Genomic DNA, 27,638 nt, shown 5'->3' on the forward strand with positions numbered 1-27,638 from the left:
AACTTGAAGCTGTAGTTGTTAAAAAAAGAAGAAAAAAAGAAAAAAAAAAAAGGAGCAAAATATGAGCTAAGTTTTCCAAACAGCTTTAATTTACCCTATATTAATGTGGTGTACAATCTTTTCTACAACTAACACCTTTGCAAATTAAAGTGGAAAAAAGTAATGTAAAGTTACACAACTTTTGTAATTATTAAGAGAAAGGTATTTGTAGCTTCTTATTACCTTATAAAACAGTCCTAGATTGCAGACATATTTCTGAGATTTGAGCTTTCTTATGACCTTTGCAATTCAGAAACTTTTTAAAATACTTCATGCTATTTTCCAATCACTCTTTCAATTACCCTTATGCCAATAAGGGCATGCCTTTGATGGGCATCACGCCTCTGGTGATGTTTAGATCAGGTTAAACTCCTCAGGTTAGGTCAGATCCTGCTGTAAATCTGACAATGTAAATCTGACAGAGGTGACCTCATTTAAACTTACTACAGACTTGCATGTCTCTCTTTTAACACCAAGCTTGAATCTCTTGCTATATTCAGTACCCTTTTTAAACACCTCTCTTTCAGTGTCTTGATAACTTGGAAACTTAAGGTTGTGTTGTGCTTTATTTAAATGCTGAGGATTATCTCCCAGTACAACTTTATTTTAGTTCTTAGCTTGTTTTCCATCAATAATCCATATAGTTTGCAATGTTAAGCGCACTGTCAGTAATAATGTAAACCTGGAGAAGATCCAGTGAAGTCACTAAAAAAAATAGTTTGTAAAAAGGACAGGAGGGAGCAAAAAGATTCCCAGTGTAATACACCTACCATGCTCATACATACACAGGCCCACCTACTGCTATCATTTATGAATATTTAATGCCAGAGTCAGCATCTTACTTTACAAAACATTATTAGGGATAATGAATCAGGAGCATTTATTCCTAAGGAGATGCAAAGGTAGCAAGTATTTGGTATGCAGATACATTGGCTAGAGCACTGTGATGATTAAAAAAAGCTCAAGAGTACAACTGTAAGGGCTCTTGCTCATGATCACAGGTAGACAGAGATGGAGTAGCAAAAGAGACAACAGATCCCATCCTTCTCCCATAGGTCACAATCATAGAATTATTTAGGCTGGAAAAGACCCTTAGATTATCAAGTCCAAACTTAAACCTAACACTGACAAGTCCACCACTTAACCATGTCTCCAAGCACCACATCTACACATCTTTTAAATATCTCAGGGGATGGTGACTCTTCCACTTCCCTGGGCAGCCTGTTCCAGTGCCTGACAACCCTTTTGGTGAGGATTTTTTTCCTAATACCCAATCTAAACCTTCCTTGGAATAACTTGAGTCCACTTCCTCTGATTCTATCATTTTTAACTTGGGAGAAGAGATCAACACTCACCTCACTACAACCTCCTTTCAGGTAGTTGTAGAGAGATGAAGTCCCTTTAGCAGAGAGGACCTGAAACAGTATGGATATCTTCTGCTCAGACCCCCCCACTTCACAGCTAAGCATTAATGCAAACTCTCTGTGGGGTCAGTGTCTGTGGTCTATATAATCCATTCATATGTATGTCCCATTCAGTCATTCCTTCAACAGCTGCAACCTGGAGGGAGGAATTACATCAGGATTCTCCCTGCACTTTGGGGGGATCATGAATCAGAGCCCCTGGGACTGCTTTGATCCAGCAGAGAATGCAGTGCAATCCTACAATCACATTCTCATTGTGACAGTTTAATGGTTCCTAGAAATAAGCTGAATTCTTAAAGCAGCGTGGGTGCTCACAGCAGACAGAAACAAACCTATTTCTGCTATAGAAAAATGAAATATTAAAGAAAAAAATATTGCAAGAAGAAAAAGGCAATTAAAAGTTATTTCTTAAATCTGACAAGCCATAATAAAACCACAAAAGACTGATGGAATAGCTATGGGGACTTCTAACAGAGAGATTTGAGATTTCATTGACAAGAGAACAAGAAACAAGAGATGAATGAAGCTTAGTTCTGTAGCATTTATAAGGTCTTTGAAAGTTTAATGTACTTTATGCAAGCTAAATATTATTACCAAAAGGAGATGAGTCCATGTGTATCAACATTTATGGGAGTGGTCAGAGGGGAAATTAGTATTTCAGATGTAACAGAGAAACCATGGATTTTCATGAGAAACAAAATAATATTTGCAAATGCTCTGATTTAAGGTCAGTAGCCATCCCAGTATTTCCTGCATCCCCTTCCATTTTTTTCTGTTCTTTCCTTTGCCAAGCAGACTGACAGGCCTGGAAGTTCAATGGAGTAGAGGGATATATGTAAAAAATCATCAGCATAGGCTTCCTGGAAGCACTAACATGAGCTCATTGCTCCAGTTCTTTCTGCTCTAGTCCCCTGCTTAGAGCTATCCATGATTGCCACGTCTCCCTCAGATATTCCTTGCAGAATAGATTTGACACTAAAATTATAATTTATAGGTACGAAGCTGATACTAATTGATTGATTCATTAATTGATTGATTTACATAAGGTCTATATACACTGGTACATTATTACAGGAAACATTCAGAATAAGTAGACTTAATTTAGTATCTAGCTAAGAACTAATTTGCTTATCAACAAGGGGAAGCAGCAACAGAATGCAGTTGCCATGGTAAGTTAGAATCAGGAGGGCATGTAAAAGTATCTGCTTGAAGATAATGTTATAGAATAATGCTTATTCTACTCAAAGTCCCATTTGTCAAGTCTTTTAATACAAAAGGAAAAAGCATCACATTTTTTTACTGCCTCAGATGGTGCATATTTCTGGGGTTTTCTAACATGTTTGCCCATCTACTATGATGCAGGGCTATTAATTTATTAGTTACTCCTACCTCTGAAAGACCACCCTTCCTCTTTAACATTAAAACAGCTAAAGCCAGAAAGGGAGCTGCCATTCTCTACAGGAGGGAGTATGAGGGGTAACCACTGCCTCTCATATCAAATCAGGGTCACAGACAGAAGATATGGAGATTTAGCAAGTCATAGTAAGGAGATGGGGAGAAAAAAGACATAAGAAAGTGGTGAAAAGGCAGCAGGGAGTAGTCATATGGCTAGGAGACCAAGCAGCTCAGGGAAAAAAGCTCTCAGCCCTGGAAGGAGAAGGTAAATGGAGTCTTACTCCAAGTGGCCAAGAGGAAGGTGGAATGTGCCTGAACCACTACTTCAGGCTGGATATTACCCTTAAAATTTCACACCCTGTCGGGGTGGCAGTTTCCCCTCTAGAGGCTTAGAAACCACAACAGGATGTAAAAGACCACAGGCACCTACAATATTAGAACATCAAGGATTGCTGGGGATCTGACTCATTTTTAACACATAATATTGTGACACTAACAGCTCAAATTAACTGTAATGGAAACTTCACAGTATGCAGGGTGGAAGAACACAGCTGCAAAAATTTTAATGGGGAGTGTTATGTATTTCTTTATTATTTAGGTTGGTTTAATGGCTCAATCCTCTTTCAGATGAAGATAATAGAAAAAAAAAAAGTCCATTTACTTGATGATTGTCTACCCAGGCATTATTGGAATCAACAATAAAAGGTATTATTAGTAATTTTTATTACTAATGAACATTTTCAAATCACAGGCCAGTGCAAGACCCAAATCCATATTAGATTTTAAGCACATTTGGCCTAATTTAATACAGTTGCTATTGATTTTCATATAAGCACCTACTAAACATTTAAATGGCTTTTCTAAAATTTGATCAAAATCATAGAAGAGATGTAGAACTATTTGTGCAATCAGCTATTAGAAATCAAGCAAGATTTCCAGCTGCCAACATTGGTTTCAATATAGTTCCCAGCTCCCCCTCAGAGCTACAGAGAGCTACAGAGATTTAGGGTCATTTGGGGGTTCAAGGGAAAAGCATGAGGCTATGAATGGAATTTAAATCAAAAATTTAAATTTAAAAAAAAAAAATCAGCTTAAAAGATGGTGAAGAGAAGGCAACAAACAGCTAAGAACCAACAGTCCCTGAAAATGAAGGCCATAGGAAGTCAAGTCCATTCTGCCCGTTGCTTTTACAGCTCTAATCTTTACTGAGCCTTTTTGCCACTTTGGACACAGAGATGCCACTAATAATACCTTTCAATTCCTTCTTCTAGCTCTGCTTTACTGTTCTTGTTTATTAAATTACTGTCTATTCTTTTTATATCTGTTTTCAAAACAGAGGAACAGAGGAATTGGATTTATCAAAGCAAAAAACAGGTTATGGTTCAGCTGCCCCAGGCTACACTGCAAACCAAAGAAAAAGACTTCTAAGCTGCCTGTCACCAAAATCATCCTAACCTAGGAGCACTACAAGTACACTTCATGTTACAAAAATTCATGTTACTATAAAAATATTTATTTGGTATTCCAATGCAAAGGCCACTCTTGACATAATTAAGCTTTAAGTTTTTAAACATTTTTTTTCTTCCAGTTGGACAATATCATTTTTTTAAGATCAATAAGCCTGCCTTGTGTTAATCTACCCCAACCCCTCTTCTTTACCCTCCTCTTCATTAATGAAATATTAGATACTATACTTATAAGTATGAAGCAGGTTGCATCCATTTTCCCAGGAGGGGATTGCTGCAATTGGCAACTTGCACCCAGGGAACCCATATAAGCACCTCCTTGCCCTCAGATTGCTGTTGAGGGTCTCTGCCTACACTCAGGGCAGCATTTGGTCTCCAGCAGGTCCTCCTCTTCCACTGCTTCCCAAACCCCTCTGCTATCCCATTGCAACATCAGTAGTTATACTCTGAGGTCACACATTCTGACACCACCGACCATCTTCCCCATATTATACAAACAGCTGTTTAATGACCACTGGCCTTTTTTAAAAAAAGTAATGGCTACAATTGCAAGCATAGAATTTTAATTTTCTTAAAGACTAACTTATTGTAATTGAATTTTAATTGTCTTAAAGAATTACTTATTCTTTCTTGTTTTATGATTTCTGGCCTTTGTAACAATCATCTCGCTAATGTGCACCAATATTTAAGAACAAGAAAGCAACAAACAAACAAGCTGAACCATAACCACAATAATCTTCAATTAAAACCACAGGGGTGACCAAAGAAGGTGCACCATGTCATTACATGATTTAGGACATGCTCTGTTGCTGGCTTGCAAGATCACTTAGTTATACCTCCCAAAACACATCTGCTCTTCACAGCCTATTCCCTACTCTCAGCAGGAAAATGGTGCATTTCTTGTGAAATCCTGAACTGCATATTACAGACTGCAGCAACAAGCATGACCCACTAGAGGCTTCATGAATCCAGTGGTATAAACTGGTCCTGGCAGCTGAGGAGCTTCTGGAGATGCTGCAGCACAGATTGGCCACGCAGAGCAAAGCCAGAACTGCCTCAGGGGGCTGGTGGATGCTCTGACCCTGCCCTTGTGGCATGGATGTTGTAGATCACTGGCATCAGGGGCTGTTTCTGTGATAGGACCAGGTACATAGAACTTTCATGCTTTGCCCTGTGTCTCTCCCGTGTGGCTGGCTCAGGGGGACATCCTGGTGATATCTGTCACCCTCCCATATCCCCCTGTTCCCTCTGCACATTACATCCACAGTGTGCTGCAGTGCTACAGGTCCTTGCATTGCTGAGAATGGATGATTAATTGGATTTAAATGTAGAAAAACAGAAGTGGATGATAGGTCTGATTTTTTTTTAAACTTTCTGGTCAACATATAAAGCTTTGAAATAACTATGTTGCTCATTTGTGCCCTACAGGATGTGTCAAATTGCTAAAATTTAACAGACAAATTCCGCTCTGCAGTTTTTGTGAGGGAAATGGTCTGTTTGGTAGAGGATAGGTAATATTTTCTGAAACAAGCACTACATGTATCCCAGAGGTTTAGGGTTTTTTTCTGTTGAGAAGCATCTTCCAGTCATTTCCCAGCTCATATTTTTCCATAGTCAAGAGCAGCTGCATCACTGCTGCCAGTGAACACACAGGATTTGCAGTGCTACATTCAGGGGTGGGGTGCAGTTTCTTTCACAGTGGGCCCAGATCTCCTTTCTGGGGCTAAAGACCCCAACCTCAGCCTATGTTTTGAGAAATCAGACACAGGACCATTTTTGTTGAGAGCCCTCAGTAAGTTCATAGCCAAAGTCAAGTCCTTGTTAAACTGGAGTGTTGGGGGATTTTTTTGCTTATAAAAAGATACTGAAAGGAGTGGTGAATGAACAGGGACAAATAATTGTGTTCTTGTAAACAGGAGTGGATTGCCATTCATTGGGAAACTGTATGCTAAAGTATGCGTGATGCGAACTTGTTGATCCCCCTAGGAATAGTCTAACGTTGTTTGAGGGTTTGGTATCAGTGAAGAATACTAATTGATAAATAATACAAAGGTCCCTACACAGACATCAGATTTAATGCCCTTCACTGACTCTGCTGAGCTGGAGCTGAACCAGTGAGATGCATCAAAAGGCCACAGGCTCTTATTAATCCCTTTCTAGAAGCTGCAGCCAAAGAAGGCATCATGGTCTCCATAGAAACAACAGAAAAATCTCCATAGATATCACAAATAACGAAAAGATTGGAAATTTTGAATGGTGGGGTTCACCCAAGGCCTTCCTTCACACTTCCCATGGCCCAGAACCCCTTTTCACCCCAGCACCAACCCACCAGTCCCTGCCCCAGCAGTGCCTCAGGGTACTGGTCTGCAGCTCCAGCCCAGTGGAAAAGCTGGTGCCAGGGAGACAGAAATTTGTTCAGTGCTGCTAAACACATGCTGAGCCCTGCAGCACTTGGGAGGAAAACAGAAACAATCACAGACAAAAGCCATTAGTAAAGGAAAAACTGAGCCCTGAACAGTGTTACCATGGCCTCATGCTCACAGGTGGTTTTGAGGAGAGCAGCAGCTCTCATCAGGACAAACACAGTCAAAGCACCCAGATCTGCTATTCTTCCTTTAGTCTGGAAAAAGAAGATCAGCCATGTGGTATGAAAACCAGGGGATTTCTCTGGGTTTTAGCATGACCAGGAGACAGAGCACAAGGGAAAGGAGGGATTGCTCTCTGTAGCAGCAGCAGAAGGTTCGTGTCAGGCACAACTTGGAGAGGGATCTGAATCTGACCCAGGGGCAAAGAGAGGTGACAGCTTTGGCAGGATACCATCCTTGTCCTCAATGTCTTTTTACAAACCAGGCTTCCTCTGGAAGATGCTGAAGCAGATGAGTAGAACCATACTTGTGTGAGGAAGCATGAATGGGTGAGCAAGTCACACATGGAAGATGTTTAGGGGCAGAGCCTCGTTGCAGGTGGAAGAACACATCTCTTGCCCACCAACAGAGATGTCTTGCTTGGAGATATTTGCTTGGAGCTCTGTGCTGCTGGGCCAGACAGAGCAAGTTACCTTGGTCATGTTTGCATGCTCCTGATGCTACTAAGATGTGCCCATCATGAGAATCTACCACTTTTCTCTTAGGGTCATTTTACAATCCTATGTATCAGTCTTGTCTTCAAAGAATTTGGTTTTTTGCATATGTTCTCCTTGATCCTTTTTACCCTTTATACATATACCTACTCTGCTGCCCTAAATGTATTTTTACCTCCTTGTTATTTACTGCCTTCAGGTTGTTGTAGAATGTTATTCTTTCCAACTCGAATCACTGCCAATCCATATAAAATACATTCTTATTCTCTCTTGTGTAAAATAACTTTCTCTAGCCCTTTCTTTTCTAATGACACTTTTCTCTGAATTCCCTCCCATTCATCCATGTCAGTCTGGTATTGATATACCAGAGACAGAGATACAGTTTCACCTGTGCCACCTGGATCATCACCTCCCCAGAATATAATGGCTTTGCCTCTGTGTGTAGCCCCAAAATCATACTCTTTAGTGCCAATAGAAGCCCACACCTAATTGGTTTCCCACTGCTAACTCTACGGTCTTTTTTCATTTCTAGTGCTCTCTAAGTATCTCTCTCCTGAAGAATAGCTGAATCTTTGATTATTTTTCCCCAGTTCTATTGGAATGAATTTTCCAAGCTGGATCTTTTCTGATACTATTATTCCATATTTCTAACCTTTACCTTTCCTTCCACCACTTTCACTCACTTGGTTTCCCATCTGCTTGCAAGGCAGCACCCTCTGCTCAATTAGGGATACAGTATATCCTGAGCAGAAAGCAAGCCTAGGAAGCTATGCCTTGAAGTGACAAATTTTTTTCATTATAAGAGACATCCATTAGCATCCATAGACAAACAGCAAATTATTTTCCCCTTTTTGTTTCTGCTTGCCATGCTTGAGGGGAACAAAGGGCTAAGGCTGATGGTCCTTTTTCCACCACCACCCCCCATGGCAGACAAGCCATCTGTGCAAAGGGAACAGAATTGCCCCATAGAAGATAGTCCTCCTTTCCCTCCCAACTACAGATGCTCACTGATGTCATCTGCACAAGGGAAGAGATGATCTTGCACTCCTTGTGCTGCTTGCTTCCTTCCAGCTCACCAGGAAAGCAGCTCCACAAAAATAAAACACAAATCCCAGCAGCATCTCTCCAGGACTTCTTCAATTTATCATTTCTCCTTCTGTTTATCATCCTCCTTGCCAGTCTCAGGCAGTGTAAAACTACTCACAGATAAGAACTTGTTTCCGTGATTCAAGGAATCAAAAGCTTTCCTTTGTGAGACAGGGTTTTTTCTAGAAATACTCTAAAACCTGCCACCTAAGTCATCTACCTGCCACCTCTTTCTACCTAACTCCCACCAGCACCTATGGCCAGGGCTTTGGTAGCCAGGCTGGCTGCACTGATTTCAAGTGCTATTCATGTTTTCATTCTCTTGCCCTGTATCTTCCCTAGCCAGGGAGAAGAGAATTTGAGAACTGAGTAGGACACGTTTTCCTTCCCTATATCCATGTTAGCCACCAAAAAGGTAGACGGAATGGAGGAGACAGTATTCTTAGAACAGCTGTCTTTCAGCTGTGGGCTACACCACATTTAAGCAGGCAATGTATCAGCACATTGTTAAATTCTCAGAACTTCTCAAGCCCTCTAAGATAAGAGGGACAATCCTTGGGATGCAGATATTACACACTCTGAATACCATCATAGTCTTAGAGGGCACTTATATAAATCACTTACAATCTCCTCTGGAACATTGTGTGCCAGTCTGATCATTCAGTCTCGAGAGGAACATAGCAGAACTAGGGATGGGACTATCCAAAGGGTAGCAAGGCTGATAAGGGCAAAAATATTTGGGGGAAAAGAAACAACAGACACTAAGAAACACATAAAATAATGATTGAGATAGAGAAGAGAGACTGGGTCACTCGAACCTCTTCAGTTCATACAGTATGTCTGAGATGGTTTTTGATGTGCCAGCTTATGGAATTAAGTACAAAGAAGTGGATCTCATGGACATTCCTTCCCTTTTCCCCTTCCTCTATCCCAGCTGCAGTCAATGCAATGGGAAGTGGGTACTCCCAAAATGGAGGCGAAAGCAATTCCCAATAGAGCAGAACTGAACTGTGAAACTCATTGCTACAAGACACTGCTGAGATTTAGATTTTAGCTCAGTAAAACACAGAAGATTTTTGTTTACAGCAAATTTCTCTGGAATGCTATTTGATTTTTAAGTACAGGATGGAACTGTATAGAACATTGCACTGACTCAGCATGGCAGCTCTTGTATTTGTGTATGAGCTAATATTGCCAGCAAGACAAATACAATTGTTGGGCAGAAGTACATCATTATTATATCAGCAGGATAAAATTCAGTTTCCAATAAGAAGTTTACTCAGCAGTATGTGTTCATATTGAAGAATACATAATCATCCTGGTATCTCATATCTAAGTCATTAAGATAGAATAAAGCAAAATAATACAAAATTTATTTTAAATTAAGTATATAATTTTAGATAAGGCAACTTTTTAAAAGACCTTATTCATATATTTGATATAGAAAAATACATCTAAATATTTCAGTTCATCTCTCACAGATAGTTAGTAATGCTTTCCATCACTTCTGATTTCTTATTTGCTTTGCTTTGCTCTGCAATTTTGTCTTATTACTCCTTATATATCTGCAAATGGCTTTATTTTCCACATTTACTTTTGCTCACTTCACTTATTTCAAAAATTTTTGCTATCTTAACCATTAGATTTCCTTCTACCTCTGGTTTCTCCTTTTTGGGAGATAAATCATTTTTCTTTATTTGCAATAGCTTATGATTAGTAATTCCATTCTGCTGAGGAAAGTCTGTTACTTTCTATATGAAAACCATTTACTTTAAAAACAGCAGGACCAAGGGCTAAAAATTATCCTGTTCAAAATACCTGAATTGCTCAATCCCACATCTCCACTGATTTTAATGTGCCCCACCTGGGAAGAAAATGATGTGATAATTTCATGCTACATCCCATCTAAGTTAACAAAGATTTCCTGAACAGGCATATTCAGACTTAAGAGAACTAAAAAGGGTAGAAATTGAAGAACTGCAATAGTGACCCAGAATGGCAAAAAGAAGCAGAAGAAGGCAACTCAGTCTGGATGCACACACTAAATCATTATCCAGTTCTCAGAAAACCCATTCTCTTCATTTTGGAGGAATAAACCAGAAAATTGTATAACACTAAAGCATGCAGAGTTCAAGTATCTCAGGACAGGAAAACTAAAATGACCTTCTCTGAGATAATTCCAGTCCCAAGAGTAAGACAGATAGCAGGAGATCCAGAGTTTTTCTTCTGCAAATTCACTTCTAGCTGTGCAACTGAAAGTACCTGAAAGTTTTACCTCATGGTGAGTATTCCTCTGGTAAAGCAGGAACCATGGCTGATCAATCTAACTCTCACAGGTAGGTTACCCAGGTGTGCTGAACCAACCACTGTCGAATAAATGTCTCACTGAGAGACACTTGAAGAGTTTGTTCTATTTAAATAGTCATTCTTCTAACCCCTACCTTTTCTTTGGCAAGGTGACAGGTTGATAAATTCTAATTTTAACAAATTTAATTCTAATTTTAACAAATTTTAATTTATCAAAGGCAAAACAAGAAGCAAAGTCTGGAAGGAGCAACTGGGCAACTTCAAATCAGAACTAAATCACAGATTTAACTAGGAAAATAATTAACCATGAAATTAATGATAAGAGACTCCTGTGGAAGTTGTTGTTCCTTCTTCCTTGATGTATTGAAGCCAAGACTGAATGCCTTCTTGGCAAACATTCTTTATCCAAACATAAACACTTGCTGGGCTTGGTAAAGGGTACTGCATAAAGTGCAATTGCTTGTGATATATGGGACATCAGGCCAAAGAAGCTAATGCTCCTTTGTGGCCCACTGCTTTATAAATCTATTAACTAGAATCTGGCATTTATAGAGTAGAGGGCCAGAAGGAACAACTGTGATTGAGCCTGCACAATCAGTTCCCATGGAATTAATTTATCATTCAAAGGAACCATTCTGTTCCTTCTGGAATTGTTGGCCAAAATCCCATTGTATGGACAGTACTTGCCACAAATCACCTTTATAAATAAGGGTGGGAAGACTGAGAGGGGAGAAAGAGCAATTTTCAGTTGTTAAATCTAGAAATATTTATGAACTTCTTTCTTTGCTAACATTTAAAGAATTTAAAGTCAGTCATTCTCCCTGCCGGAAACAGAGATTAGAGACCTGTTGAGAAATAAGAGAAAAATGCCAATCACTGCATAAGCTTGAACTTTGAGAAATTTAAATTGACTTTCCATTTTTTGTTCCATTTCTACCAAGGCAAAACAACATGATATTTGGCATGTTTCATTTTACTTTACAAAACATTGCATTTGGAAAGCTTAACCGAATCAACCCGTAAATTACCCTCAGTATAAAATACATATTTTTTGAATGTCCTAACATTTCCTCTAAAGCCAGTTCTCAAATAAATTTACCTTTAAAATTAAGTTTCCTGTAGTGCTTGAAATGCAGCAGACCTAAAGAAACAGGACCTGGGCTCCTTCAAAAATCCCTGACCAAAACTGGGCTTTAATATAGACAAAGACATTAATGTAGCTGAAAGCAGACTCCAAGTCCCAAATGTTTAGAGCTCTTGTGTGAATATCATCACATGTGTGTCGTGTAACACTGTTATTTAATAGGCTTCAAAATGCTGATCTCCATGTGCACCCACTCTTAATAGTGCCAAGAATAATGACAGCACTACCAAAGATCTCCTGTTATGTTTCCAAAACTGTGCTGTGCACTGAACACTGTGAAAACAGGTATATAAGCCTCTTCCAGATGGCCAAGAAAAGTAGATAGCAGGTTTCAGCAGAGTTAAAAAGAGGTCCAGTCTGGAAACAGACAAAAATAAAGATAGATGGGGAACACAGGAGAGAAAACCCACCTGTAGCTTTAATTCACATGTAACTATCTAGCCCTCTAATAATAGGGTGTTACTCTTGGTTGTAAAAGGCCTTTGGCTTTGTAGTCAGTTTTCAATGCCTCAGGACTGAGCTTTGTTGCTTGCTCTGACTGCATTTTTCATGATTTGCCTGCAGTTTTCTTTTAATTTGTTTTGGCTGACATGATTTCTTTAATGGGCCAGGTGTCTATGGCTAATTTGTTTTACTTGTGTTTATCTTCATATGGTACAATTATAGTTTTATATAGACAGAAATAACAAGCACTTAGTCTATGTATAATGAGATATTTATGACTAACACAATGATGTAGCATACAGAATGACAAGCCTGGCACAACAGCAGAGGACTGGAGAAGAGGAAACACAGAATATGGCATAGGGGAGCCCAGGTACAGAATGACAAAATTTAGGGCACAGGCTGGCACTTGAGATCTCATCACTATAAATAATTCACTCATGGACAATTACAGGAAACAGAGACCTGAAGCTGGACAAACCTGGTTTTACAGGCAACAAAAATAACAAAGAAATAATATCCAACATTTTAAAAAATGGCACAAAATATAGAATATTTGGAAGTAACCTAGAGCTGCAGCAAGAAAGAATGAGTAAAGGAGCAACAATGTGTTAGGAAACACAAAAAAAGCCCCATGAATCCTAGAGGGAGGAAGAAGAAAACATCAACACAAACATTCCATTTCTTCCAGAAAACAATTCCAGATGCTGATGATTAATTTTAAGAGGCACCACCACCAGACTGAAACTACCAGCCTTAGGACCCAGAGAAGTAGTAGAAGAGTAATCACAACACCAGAAAAAGGATATAAACAAAAAACTGTGAGCACAGGAATCATAACTAATTTTCCTTTCCTGAAAGTTAGCTCTACCCTAAAAATTAATAGATGCTTACAATTTCAGTTATGCTCACAATGGCTGCACTTACATATGTGTGCTTACTCTTTGCCTATAAACAAGATTTTCAGCATAATAATTCAAATAACAGTGAACGATGCCCTCCAGTCCTGTCCTTAGGGAGAAAAGAGATATTAGGAACCTGCATCCTCTATTACACAGACCCTTTGAAGCTAAAGAACTGAGCCTTTGTAGGAGATGGAGAAGGTTGGCAGAGATGTCTTACTGTCTAAAGAGTAGATTTAAAACTGGTCAGATTAGTCATATCAATTATTTCTTATTAATATTAAGATGGCTTATTAATACAAATGGATTTTGCCTACACATTATGACTTAGCTTCAGGATTTTGTACCTAAAGGCAATGCCCCTTCACACACAGGATCAGGAAAGGACTGAAAGGAACATCCTTGTAAGCAGCAAAGCAATCTATCATCTCAAGCTCTCATGTCAGATATTTACTGTTCTTCCAAGAAGCCACAAGGCTCCAAACCTGCTCACGAGCCCCAAGGATCACAGTTACAAGAAGTGCAAGAAGTCTCACTTCATTGGCTCTACTCTAAAGCTGTCAGGATTTCCATATATTCAGCATGGGGCTAGAAACTAAGAAAGGCAGAAACCAAAAATATTCCATTTTAGGGTCTATATGAAAATTATTACAAAAATTAAAATACAGATAAGTAAATTCCATACACTGACATTATGTATCCATTTTAGGAAGAAGAGAGGAAGGTTAAACCCATGAATTTTTTTGAATAGTCTCTCAAATGAACGAGCCTCAAAGTCTAGATCTTATACAGGTGGCACAGTGCTGACCCTCCACTTGCCGAAATGGACTGAAACAATGGTGGTCCTATTTTCCCAAAGTTTTCATTGGGTAGTTTCTGAATTCTGTGTTCCTTCTTCATTGCAATAAAAAAATCCAATTGCTATGGCATAAGGTGAAACCAAACAGCTCCCTGAGGAAGGAGCATGCCTCACGAAATGTAGCAGCTTGTGTCAGATCTTTTTCTCAGATCTGAATGAAAATAAAGCAAGTTTCATTTTTAAGCTTTGAATTCCCCTGTCAAAATCTGAATAGAAATACATGGAATATACCTACTCCACCTCTGGCTCACAAAGGTGCAAAAACAATTCTTCCAGACCTGCAGATTGTTAAAACAACCCCCTTGCAAAAAAACTCCAGCTACTAATAAATGAATCATTAAACCTCAATCAGGAGATGAATAGCCATTTTAGGAAATTAATTGTGATCTCAAGAAGCTTCTACTTACTTCATAGCACAGGTGAAATGGGAATTGGAAGAAACAGTACTACCACCTTCAGCAGAACAAACTCAAAGGAGTGTACAAACACAACTGGATGAAACCCCACAGTGTGCTAATATCACAGATGCTATCCACCTCTCACAGCAGACTGGAAAATAGATCACAGCAGTTACATGCCCTGCTGAGGTCTCAAAATAGGCCAACAGGAGCTCTGAGAACCAAACCTGGGGCTTACAGGCTCCTGCTCCAGCCCCCACAACACCAGGAACAATGAAGGATGAAAGTTTCAGAGTTATCCTGTGGACACAAAGATAGCAGCAGGGTAGTTTTCCTGATAGTGTGAGCTCGTAGGCATGTGTGTAATAGTTATACACAGATTTCCCCAACATTTCAGAGAGGACTCACTTGGAAGAAGGTAGATAGATGCAAACAAGCTCAAGGCATCCATCCAGCTACAATGAAAATCACTTCTTCAGGCTTGTGATTAGAAGTTTTCCTCTTTCCAGAGAAACATCACAGCAGTTCCCTTTCTGGTGTCTCTCAGAAAATAATTAAATCACAAAACAGATACTTTTTTTTTAAATAAATAAATTTTAATAAGAAATATTCAAAATTTTACAATTAACTCAAACATTTTTTTTCACAAAATCCTGGAGTTCAAAGTACTAACATTATATAAAAGTTCTTAATTTAAGACAGAACAGATGACAGATAGAATGATTTCTGACTTGCAGTACTGTGCATTCAAGACTGCAAGTTCATAAACCTACAAACAAAAAGAATTATTTCTTCAATAAAGTAGAAAATTATAAATTGCATGGAACATCAGATTCCTCCATGTCACCAAACCAGTCCCCTAAAAGTAAGGAATGGTGCTTCAGTGCCTTCAGAGCAACTCGTGGACTAACATCATCTCTAATTTTCACTCTAGAAGAAATATGCAGCTTAAAATACTTCAGACCCAGGAAAGCTCATACACAGGCTGAGCAGTTCCCTAAAAATATCACCTACTAAAGGGTGATGACTTAGGGAAGATGGAGTTGACTTCTTGAAGAATGTTCATTTGGTACTTGGACACACCTCAACTATATCATATGTGTAGATGCTTCTCAGTGGTTCCATGATTCAAATTAATGATGTTTATCTCCCCTCAACTTCAAGGTATTTTTTCCTACTGCTGATGCCTTTAAAGCATGTTTCAGGACCTTATCCAATAGTACACAGCTTTTTCCTCAAGTGGAAATAATTCAGGGACACAAACATGCAGTTTTGCATGGCTCTGGTCTCTACATCCACATTCTTTACAGCAGAAGGATTGAGTTCCGGTGCTGGAAGGTGCCATGGTGCAAGTAAAACAGCAAAATGGAGTAGTCAATAATGGTCCTATGGTGCAGACTGATGACAGAAGCTGTACTGTGAAAAATACCAGAGCAGAAGAACCTGTCAAAGAATGAATAGGATAAGTACATTCAGAATTAAGTCACTCCTCCCAGTTTTATGCCATCAGCAAACTTGCTGATGATACACTTTATTCCCTCATCCAGGTCATCAATAAATATATTAAATAGTACTGGTCCCAGTACTGACCCCTGTGGTACTCCACTAGAAACAGCCGTCCAACTAGACTCCATCCCATTGACTACCCAATCATCCAGGCCACACTTCAGTTTAGCTCTAAGGATGCTGTGGGAGATGGTGTCAAATGACTTTCTGAAATCAAAATAAACTACCTCTACTGCTCTGCCATCATCCATCCAGCTGGTTATATCCTCATAGAAGGCTATCGGGTTGGTCAGACATGACTTCCCCTTAGTAAAGCCATGTTGACTGCTCCTGATAAGCTTCTTGTCCTTGTTATGCCTGGAGACAGCAACAAGAATTTGTTCCATCCCCTTTCCAGAGATGGAGGTGAGGCTGAATGGTCTGTAGTTACACAGGTCCTCTTTCCTGACTTTCTTGAAGACTGGAGTGACATTTGCTTTCTTCCAGTCTTCAGGCAGCTCTCCTGTTCCCAACAACTTACAAAAGATGTTGGAGAGAAGCCTAGCAATGACATCTGCCAGTTCCTTTAGCACCCGTGGGTGCATCCCATCAGGACCCATGGATTTATGGATATCCAGACTCATTAACTGAGCCTTAACCCAGCCCTCATCAACCAAGGCAAACTCATCCTTTACCCTGACTTCCTCAGTGGCCTTAGGGGCCTGGGGCTCCTGAGGACATTCTCCAGCAGTATACACAGAGGCAAAGAAGGCATTCAGCAATTCCAGCTTTTTTGTATCCTCTGTCACCAGGGCACCCACCTCATTCAGCAGTGCCTACATTGCCTCTAGTGTTAGTTTTATCTGCTATGTATTTGAAGAAGCCCTTCCTGTTGTCCTTAACCTCTCTTGCAAGGTTTAATTCCAAGGATTGGAATTTGACCCAAGACAAATGAAAGCTCCAATGAAGTGTTATTTCATATGACTGTAGCTATCCCATCTTGCAAATTCAACACCCACCTTGAGAACCTCATCAGTCTCAGAAAGCAGGAGAAGATTGGGTGACATTGGCATGGCTGCTTTTTGGAAAAACTTGTCAAATAACCTGTCTGGTAACATTTAATTCCTAGTACTACAGTCATACACAAAACACACACAACCATCTTCCTCCAGAGCAACTTTTCCAAGCAGAATTTCCCACAATAGCAAAGGAATAGCCAGGGAAGGCTGCTGTCCACATGGGATTTGTGGGAAAACTTGGCCAAATTAACATCAAGAGGAGTATACTGCAGCCAAATAACATCAGATTGCAGCAGAAGTAAAAGGTGCCAACTAAACACCACCTTGCACTATTGAGGAAAGTTCAACCATTATAAGACTATGTGCTACAAGGCAGCTTTTTCCCCCTAAGAGTTTGTCATTCTACTAAGAATGCTGAGAACTGGATTCCAGGTTTCGAAGCTAATCAAACCCATGAGACAAAGCAAGATGGTCTCTTACGACATTGTACTGAAAATCAACTCTTCCCTGAGCAACAGCTCCACCTAAAATCAAGCACTGGCAAGTATCAGAAGTGTGAGTTTTTTTCAAGAGTCCTTTCCTGCCACTCTTTCCCACGGTAGTAGAGTGCCTAAACCACTCCACCTCATTTGCTCCCATCTCTGTGTTTCTCATTACCCCCCTGTTCTCATCCTGTGGTACAAATGGAATTTCTCAGTAGTTTAAGAATCCAGAACAAATAGTACTATTAATCTTGGTTTTCCACAGAATATATCAGACAGCAAGTGGATTAAGTTTCCATACCCTGCCTTATTGATGTCTGTTAGTATTGATTAAGAGAAAAAGATGGGGAACAGTAGATCAATTTATAAGACAATATCATCTTTGGTGTCTCTGCCTGCATTTGTCTGATTATTGTCAGTTTTGATTCAGATAAAAACAATTAATCAGTCCCTGGAAAGCCAATATATGGCGTGGCTTTGCTTAGTGGTCATGAGATCATGACTTTTTTAAAGATGTCCATAAAAGTTTTGCTGAACATTCCTAAAGGAGCATATCTTACCTTATTTTTTCTACTCAATGCAATAGGAAGACTTGAATTTTGCAGCAAATGCTGTTATAGTTCCAGTAAGTCTTCAAGAACTGCAACAAGATGTCAGATGGGCAAGGAAATAGTAAGTGACAAAATGTAAGAATAATGTTTACTGGAGGAGGTTCTTCTAATTCTGCAAAGATTAAATTTCATGTGTAGCCTTTCCTAACAATTGAAAGATGTCATGCAAGTGAGATGTAAAAATACTTCTTATAAAGTTGTATCTGAATTCCTGAAATATTTATTTTCTAATTTTGGATGGAGGGAAGGGGAAAGAAGACTCAGAGTTAACAGCTTTTATTGAGCAAATGTTGAAGACAAACATCTAGAAGGTGGATGTTAAAACAAAGACCTAAGGGAAGAGTATAGTCTGCAATTTCTATCAGAAAATAGTAGAAAGAAAATGCAAGTGACAACATAGGGAGGAAATAACCACAAGGCTTTATGTATGCATTTCCTGGATGATGAGATTCATTGAAAGAGTTATGTTTAGATATGTGGTACAATCACAAGATAATCTCATGGCTGAACTGTTCATACTGAAATGTTGGCACGACTTGTTTAGAAGGGATAAGAAGAAAGGGCACACTTTGATAAATTGGTCTGAGGGCCTAAGGAAAAAAAATGCACATTTCCAGTTTGCTTTCTGACAGAAAAAAGGGATTAAAGGTTCCAAGAGTGTAACGAGAGCAAAATCTGTAAGGCTTCATATCCCTGGCTTATGAAGAGATTGCAATTGAAAATATACCTCTGGATAGCATACCAGCACAGTTCAACCCATGTGTGTATTTATAATCATTGCTCTACAAAGTCCAGGTAAACAATTTAACTGAACCAAGGAACAATAGCATCAAATAATGCAGAGCTGAAGGGAGTGGAAAAAATTAATTTATAGTAACATATTATTCACTAAAGTATTTTTTAATAATCACTGCCAAATTGGTACTGTAATAAACAGGAGCTAACATAGATATTTAATATCAATTATTTCTCAGAGGTCATAAATAACAGAAGGAAAACAGGATTCGTTCTGGGAAAAACTAGTTACACATTATCTCTAAAATACAGTGGGGTCAACAAAAGTGGTTTTGTAAAAAGGCAGCACACAACTAATTTGAGTTTCTGCTTCTTGTTTGTATTTTAAAAAAATGTTTAAGCAGTACTCAGTAAATGCAATTACAGATGCTTTCAAAGATATCTAAAAATTTAACTACTCGATCTTCACATTAAATAGACATTTCTTTGTACCCCCAATTTACATAAGAGAAACAACTTTTAAAGTTTACTTTTAAAGTGGTTTTGGTTCTTTCATGTGGAGCTGGCAACTGCAAAAAATACTGTACAGGTGCCTTTGCAGGTGCAGCTTTGTAGATACAGCCTCAAATGAGAGGATTTTAGCTCTGAGTGCTTCTACCAGACAAGCCAATATTCTCTACCAGATTCAAAATGTGGATGCAATGAAGTCAAAGAACAAAACCATATCTGCAAGTTTCCAGTCCATCCTTAGGCTCCTTCAAAGTTCACCACGGAGAGAGAGGGAGGGCCCTGCTCATGACTGCACACCACAAACACTTGGTTTTGCCAAGAGCAAACTTTGTAAGTTCTTGGCACTTCACCTCCAGCTCAATCAATTGACGGATGCTGCTTTTCTGAGCCAAATTTCCAAGCAGCGGGAAGGAAAGAAAGGCAGAAGGCTTATTTTAAACTTGACATTTTAGAAAAGAAAATGTACAGAATAATTGGAGAGACTTGCAACAAGCATATAAAATTTACCCATAGACTTTGACCAAAGAGTTACAGTCTATTCTAACACTAGATTGAGAAGCTCTGTAAAAAAGAATATAAAAATAGTAGAGCTAGGTAAAATAATTTGGATGTTCCCAGAGCATACTATTTTTTCATAGACAATCTGAAAGTCACCTGTACCTCAATTAAATTTTTAGAAGTTACCAAATGAAGAGCGACTGCCAGACAGTGAGAGAGAACAAAAGGAGAAAATGGGGTTTCTACTCCTGATGTCCATGCACAGAACTTTGTTTAGTCTTACTTGTCATTCTGCTTCAGCATCTGATGGCAGAAGCTGAACCATAAATTAGATAACATTTAACCAAGTTTATTTCATTAAAAAAAAATAATCCAGTGAAAGCAAAGTTGTTTAAGATGTTTAAATGATGTTTAAATTAATTAAAAGATGTTTAAATTAATCATTTCATTTAAAACCCCAAATATCTAGCAATTGGACAGAACCGCTGAGTGACACAGAAACACAGAGCACACACATGTACAAGTGTCTTCCATGCTATGGAAGTAATAACTCTACAAGTACAGTGGGGTGTAGGTCTCCTGGCAATGGGAACAGTTAAATTGGTTTTCTGAGATGTGAACAGAGCAGGCTCAAGATGACCATGAACTGGGAAAAAAAAACAAAAAAAAAAAAGGCAACAATACTCATCTAATAGTAACACTCACAGAATATAGTAAGACAGGGTGATTAGAATATGGTAATGAATATTTGCACAATGATATGTAGTGCTACATAATTACTAGTGAAAGAAAATCAATACATACAAAATTGAGATTTTGCAAGTATTTGACAACAATTAAAATCCTGGAGAGGAAATGGTTGCCATAGCTATTAACAGCATTGCAGTTAGGGAGGAAAAGATTAAACAGAGGCTGCCTAGATGTCTCCCCTCAAAACTTTACAGTCAGGAAATTTAGAAAAAGTGTAGACTTATCCTGGGATAAGTTTGATCAAGTCTATTGTTCCAACAGCTCCACTGTGCAGTGACTGACAGACACTGTCAAAATTCTTATCCACTTGTCCCAGAAGTGGCATTTTTCACCTTCTTTGTACTCAAATGATTAGAGAAGATAATGTTCCAGCTCCATTGCACTTTCAAAAACTTAAAGCAGCCACAAAGGTAGCTTGACTTGCTGATTAAATTGATCTTAGATCTGATTTTGTTCATTAGTGTATTTAAGGGGACAAATCAGAACAATGAATGAATAAAAGCTGACCTGCTTTGTACTGATGCAAATGATAACTCAAGTCATGAGGCTGAACAGGGTCTGAGCTCTGCTTGGAAGAAGTGGAGGACTCAGTGGTATTTATTATTATATATGGATGTGTGGATAAATCTGTAAGTAGAGATATATGGCACTTGCTACACCAGCAATCCTTGGGCCAGATTTTTTAAGGCACATAAATAAGCAAGTGATATAGCTAGTGGGATTTATCAAAGCTTATGTAAACCTTAGGAATTCAACTTCCACCCAAAGTCACTGTGTGCAAAGATGTTTTATAGATCCTAGTAGGTTCTCTCCTGCAGATACAAGTATCTAAACACCTTTGTCATTCTGCACTGAGACCCTGTGGGGTTGCTATGAGACAACATATATAATACCATGATTTCTTGTAAGGCAAAAACATCTGGAAGCTGTAAATATGTAAGATGTCAAATCATCGGTCCACAAATTCACTTAAGTTAAGCTGAAATTAGTGGCAACTTGGGACCTATGTATTTTTGTGCCTCTGGCTTAAAGCTCCTATTTCATGTCAAAGTTCTTCATCGTAACAAAAAAATAAACCAAGAAATGGAAGAACAAAGTATCAACAAATACACAGAACTGTCTGTCCCTGGTTTGCTTCTCAGATGTGTGTGAAGTATCAGGTAGGTTCATTAATAACTGATCCAGCTGGCTGGCTCTTTCTTGTTTAGGGATCTTTCCTGGAGTCCAGTGTGAACTAGATGAGCAGAGTCACACCATCATTGCTTCTAGATACTCACAGAGTGATGTGATGGTTTCTATACAATCAAGCAGTGAACAACTGCCAGAGGGAGCAGATTGCAATGAGAGATTACAATTTTCAGAGGAGATGTAGTTAGCTCTGTGCCTCATCCAAGTAACTGCAGATCTTCCAGAATATTTAATCTGAGATTTTAGCCTCTGCTTTTGAAGCAGAAGGGCAAAATAGTGATATGCCAATTTCTGAATTTGATGGAGCCTCATGAGCTGCTAGCTCATTTCAAAGTGAAGTTTCATAAGAAGTCTACCCTGTCGTGTAACCATCTTTGCTAACTCTTTCTGGAGGCATTCAACAAGGACAGATTCCTTCTAATATAAATCTGATGTAAAACCAGGGCCTTTCAGTAGACATAGAAATAATGTATGACTACAGAAAGCTTCAGGAGACAATGGGATGTACCTACTACTAGCAATCTGTCTAGTAGTAGCTAGAGAATCATTAGTGTTCATGAAAGACTGAATCAAAAAGACTAAAGCATCACCCCAGATGCAAATGACACCACCAGGAATCATTCTCACTGAACTTGGATTTGGTTAACCTGATTACAGCTTTGAAAACTGTCGACTCAACAGAGAGCCTCCAGTTTAACAGGTTCAGGGTCAAAGCCATATGCTCTGACAGGGATGTGATATGAAAAACACTCCCTGTGACATAGTACAGAGGCACGAATCTAATGCAGCCTGAAGACAAGTGCTGGTAGGCAGCGATGATCAGCTGGCAAACAGCAATGTCTCAGAAGGGAGAAGGTAGGAAGGCAACATATGCCAAAGAGTAGCATCTTTCTTCAACTAATATGCTTTAATTATTGAATACAAAGGAAAACTATGGCAATGCAAGGCACTATTGCATGGTAGCTATGGGAAATGTTGACATTTTAAATAGTGGCTAATAGTGTTCTTGGTTGTTTTTAGGAGAAATTAAACAGCTAAATTAAATCTTCCCACATATGAATTTTATCACTGAGTTTCAAGATCTCCCGGGGAAGATGCTGTACAGACATCTTTGTATTTTGTTCCAGTCTGGTATGAATGAACTGAGGGGCACAGGGAGAAGGGAAGCACATTATATTTCTGAAGGACATCTGAAGTGTGAGAGTGTAGCCACCTTGTTACTCGTACAGCTTTGACTTACAGTGTGCAGAGGGATACACTCAATTGTAAGTATAAGGCTAATAGGCTCACTGAAGACAGGGGATGGCTCAATGGAGAAAAACCACTCATAGAAAGAAAAATTCAATAGCAGAGCAAAAGTCTAGTAAATGGTTTGAAAAAAGCTTTGTGTCTTTGTGGGGCATGCAGATGGGAGAGGTATCATGAATAGAAAAGTGTCTTAAGCTAATTATAGCATTCTCCAATTTTCAGTGTCCTCTAAATGACAAAAAAAGTCAAGATCCCATCCATTTGGAGCATTCAGCAACACACACACACAGACATGGAGAAGAAAAAGCAGTTACCAAAGCCCTGATGTGCTGGGATGTTGAATATCTGGTGAGAAGGGCATAGTGTGTAGTGTACCACATAGGTACAAAGTGATCCAGTGCAGGCTACAGTGTTATCTAGGATGAGTAAATCTGTAGTCAGGGAAGTTGCTCCACATTTATATAACCATAAGAAGAGAAAAGAATTTGTTCCAATATTTTCAGCGACAAACAGAGAGTGAAAATATCAACTCAAAGTTGCTTGCACTAGAGTAAAAACTATCTGTAGCCAACATACACTTAGTAAAGCATATGCACATAGGCAAAAACTGACAGCTATATTTATAGCAAAATGTAGACATGATTTTGAAATTACTCTCACTAAGATAAGCCATCTCAATCATATCAAGGGATGACTTTAAACCATCAAGGTTGCACTTAACCAAAGTTGAGGCTGGCCCTGTACATTTAGGGACATGCAACTGGGGAACCACAGCTGGCTGATTTTTCACCCCAGTAAGTAGATCACAAAGATCAAATATCTTAAGAAGGGAATGGCAAGATGGTGAATAGGGTTGACTATGGTATTGTCCATGGAAACTGATCAGAAATCCAAGGTGCAAGTTTAGTGTGAGATTGTGGTCAAACTGAGTCATCACTATAGACACAAAAGTGTAGAATAAAGGGAAAGATCTGGGATGGAGACAGTCAGCTCAAGAATTACTGCTTGGTTCAACAGCAGTCCTGAGGAATTCCTCTGCAATTCTTCTTCCACACACTGCATTCTCCCTGCAAGCCCAAATAGCACATTTAACTGTGACCTATCTCAGAGAGAAAGCACAGTAAAACTTAAACCTCAAAACCTGACTGTCTTTGCTAACAACTCCCTTGAAAACAGTGAGGAAATGCAGGTTTTACTGGGATCAATCAAAAAAGGCAAAATTCAAACAAACAAACAAAGAAAAAACAGCTGTGAAAGTGTCTAATTTATAAAAAAATCATTTAAATTTTCCCATATGATTGAATCCAGACCCTGATCTTGTCAATTTCATCTCTGATTTTTCAGTTTAGTTTTCTGTTTCATTTCTAATTACATTACACCACACAAACTTATCAAGACTCCTCACTGCTTTCTTTTCCCTTACGTGCCCCAAATGATGTGCTGAATGCTACAAATGGAAATTTCATCCTTTCTGTGCTTTTACACAAAACACCTCAAATAAAATAGAATGTTTTCACAATTTTTATAAAAGGATTTTATTTTTACTTTATCACCTCATTCTAAGATGCAATTCTGAATTCCTATCTCAGAGCTTCAATTATTACCAACACCTTTCCCCACAGCCCCCTCATAGTTCCTGCAGCACAGGCTGTCACTGACTCCTCAGACAGTGTTTTCTCCAAAAAGATGCTTTCTTACAGCCAAAAAAATATCTCCAAAAATGCCTGTGGAGGTAAAAGTTACAGAATCACAGTATCATTGAGTGTAAGAGTTGGTAGGGATGTCTGGAGATCATCTAGTCCAACCCCTCAGCTAAAGCAGGTTCATCCAAAGCAGGTGGCACAGGGTGGCCAGGTGAGTTTTGAATGACTCCAGAGAAGGAGACTCCACAGCCTCTCTGGGCAGCCTCTTCCAGTGCTCTGTAAGTTGTTTCCTTACTTACAGGCAACCACCTGTACACCTTACAGGCAAACACTGCCTGTGGTAGGCATGTGTTGTGGTCTCTATTTTGCAGTCAGGGAAACTGAAGCATTCACTTCACTAATTTGTGACTCTGAAGGTTTAGGGCAGAGTCCAATATGACACATGGGGACAGCTATAAGCAAGAATCAGCAATCTCACTGCAGCTATCCAATTCTATATGATATGAATTAACACTGATGGAGGAGAGGGGGACAGCTTGGTTCTCAGGACTGAATGTTCCATCTGCTCATTATGGATTATGACAAATTACAACATTGACCTCAAGAAGTCTTGTAAGGAACCAGCATTCAATTCCTGTCTGCAGCTGCAAACCAACCTGTGTTAAGCTGTTAAATCCAGTCTACCTTACAAATGCATTTTACCTGCCACAAAAAGTAACAGCTCTGAGGCAGTGCATTGAAAACAATGTATAAAAAGAAGTGAAAAAGAGAATGATTTACATACAGAACTCTGTCAAAAGCAAAGCTTTGGCTTTCATTTATCTTGTACCTGACTAAGATGCATTTGCCTCAAAAGGGCTGAATCTAATGATTTGTATCAGAAATAGTAAGGTATAAAATACATTCTTGTTCACATCCTTTTTTATCTTTTTTTGTGTGGGAAGGGAAACCTATAGCCTTATTTCTTTATTTTATTTTGTCACTGACTTTCATTATTTGTTTAAAGTTCCTGGACATTGAGCAATGCAGCCGAACAGGAGCTTCAGTGCAGCCCCAAAAAACCTTGTCAGGAGGTCAGATGGTGTTCCCAGGAAACAGTTGCCATTTGGATTCTTTGGGGAAGCAAAGCGATATTTCTTAAACTCAGCCAGTGTCTGGCAGTATCTGAGGAAGGAGAAACATAACCAAGCTATAGAGATCCTTGAGGTAACTTTAGCCATCCTAGTATTTGTGTACTTTTTAATAAATGCTTTCACAGGGAAAGCAGCAGTCCCCCTGAGTCCAGGGGATGATGAAAATTGCATCAATGGTTTTGGCAGCAGCTGCAGCCAGACAAATGGGTGTAGCTAATAGCTCCTGGAATGCTATTAAATGCAAAGAAATCACGAAATACTATCCCATTTATCCTCAGTAGTTTTCCTGTATTACTTCTCCTTTACACTGAGCTGAGCTGCTCTTGCTCTTCCCTAATGTGTCTTCAAGAAAGCCAGAAGGGAAGTCAAGAAGAGAATCTCATGGGAGGACAATAAAATATTTCCTTTATACTCGGTCAACATGGAGTAATCATAGTGAAAAATGTGAATATTTTTTTATGCATGGTAAAACAGAACATGGATTAACCATGCAACTTTCAAATGGGACTCATGACACTGCAAGGAATGACTTATGCAGTGTAGCAGTCTGTATTTGAGTTAGTGATCTAGATACAATTTTTACTTAATGGAGAAAAATAAACAGGAAAAATATATAGGATTCATCTCATCCTGAGAAGGTGGAGGAGGTTGTATGATTCACACCTCAAAAGAAGCTATTTCTTTCCACTGATAATAAAAGGACACTTAGACAACCATCTCAAAGGAGGTCACTGTGGACCTTCAGAATCTGGAATGGCGAAGTTGATTTTGTCCATTATGACATCAAAATCCATCAGTCACCAGTAAAACTCCTGTTTCCACCCCCTCCAAAAGCAGTTGGACCATTTACACCTACACATACCTATATATGAGTTTCCCTTCACTGTCAATCTTTACTTTGTGAAGTCCTGCTTCCTTTCAGACAAAAAAAGGGAAAAATCTGAAAAAGGCAAATCACCTAAATTGACACACTATGTACAATCACTCTCATATCCTCCTTTCACTTGTTGATTCCCTTTTCTTCTCTTGGACATTCCTCTTCAAAGTTTTCATCTTATAACTTTTCTATGCTCTTTCATTTTCTCTGCTTTGCTCTTTTTCACTACCTTTTTTTGGTTTTGTGTATGTGTGTGTCCATGCTTTCTTCTCCTCCTCAGTGAGTGGGCTGATTTTGAATTTAGTTTCCTCAGGCCACCTACTTTACTGTTTTGCTCTGCATTCCTTTTTAAGTCTTTCTTCTGCCCTTTTTTCTCTGGTTTCCCTATCCCCTTCACCAAGATCATCAGAGTATTTCCCCAGGAATCTCTCCCAGTCTTATTTCTGCCATTTACTGTCACATAGAAGAAGAAAGTAAGGCCTAGTCGTCCCAAATCCATAATTTCATCTGGACTATTTAATTACCACCTTAAATGGTCTCAGTGACCTGCATACCTCTGAACCATTTATTTTTAATCATGATGCACAGTGATAAAATACAACCTAGTCAACTATAAAATATAATCTTCCAAAGGTGAAAACAAAGATTCAGGGAGAAAGTTATCTCCAGAAAATTAAAACAGCTATCAAATATCCAGTAAGATGCAGGAGATAATACTTGGTCTATGATATCAATGACCAAAAATTTATTGAAGTATGAGGGAAAAAGAAGTACATATGTTGAGGGTAAAGATTGAACTCATTCAGATCCTTTGAGGGACTTGCTAAAGCTCAGCTCTGACAAGCTAATGTTTTCTGCTAGGAATAGGTTCCCTTTGATGCATGTAAACCTGAAATGTAAGACATGTACAGATAAA

The 27,638-nt window shown here is 38.9% G+C and overlaps 1 protein-coding gene across 1 annotated transcript in view; it reads right to left on the reverse strand.

Annotated features, from left to right (window-relative positions):
• DLG2 (discs large MAGUK scaffold protein 2) overlaps positions 1-27,638 on the reverse strand; it is a 967,325-nt gene that overhangs the window by 891,922 nt on the left and 47,765 nt on the right.

The sequence above is a fragment of the Calypte anna genome, chromosome 1 (genome assembly GCF_003957555.1).
Source record: "Calypte anna isolate BGI_N300 chromosome 1, bCalAnn1_v1.p, whole genome shotgun sequence".
In the NCBI taxonomy this organism is placed as follows: Eukaryota; Metazoa; Chordata; class Aves; order Apodiformes; family Trochilidae; genus Calypte; species Calypte anna.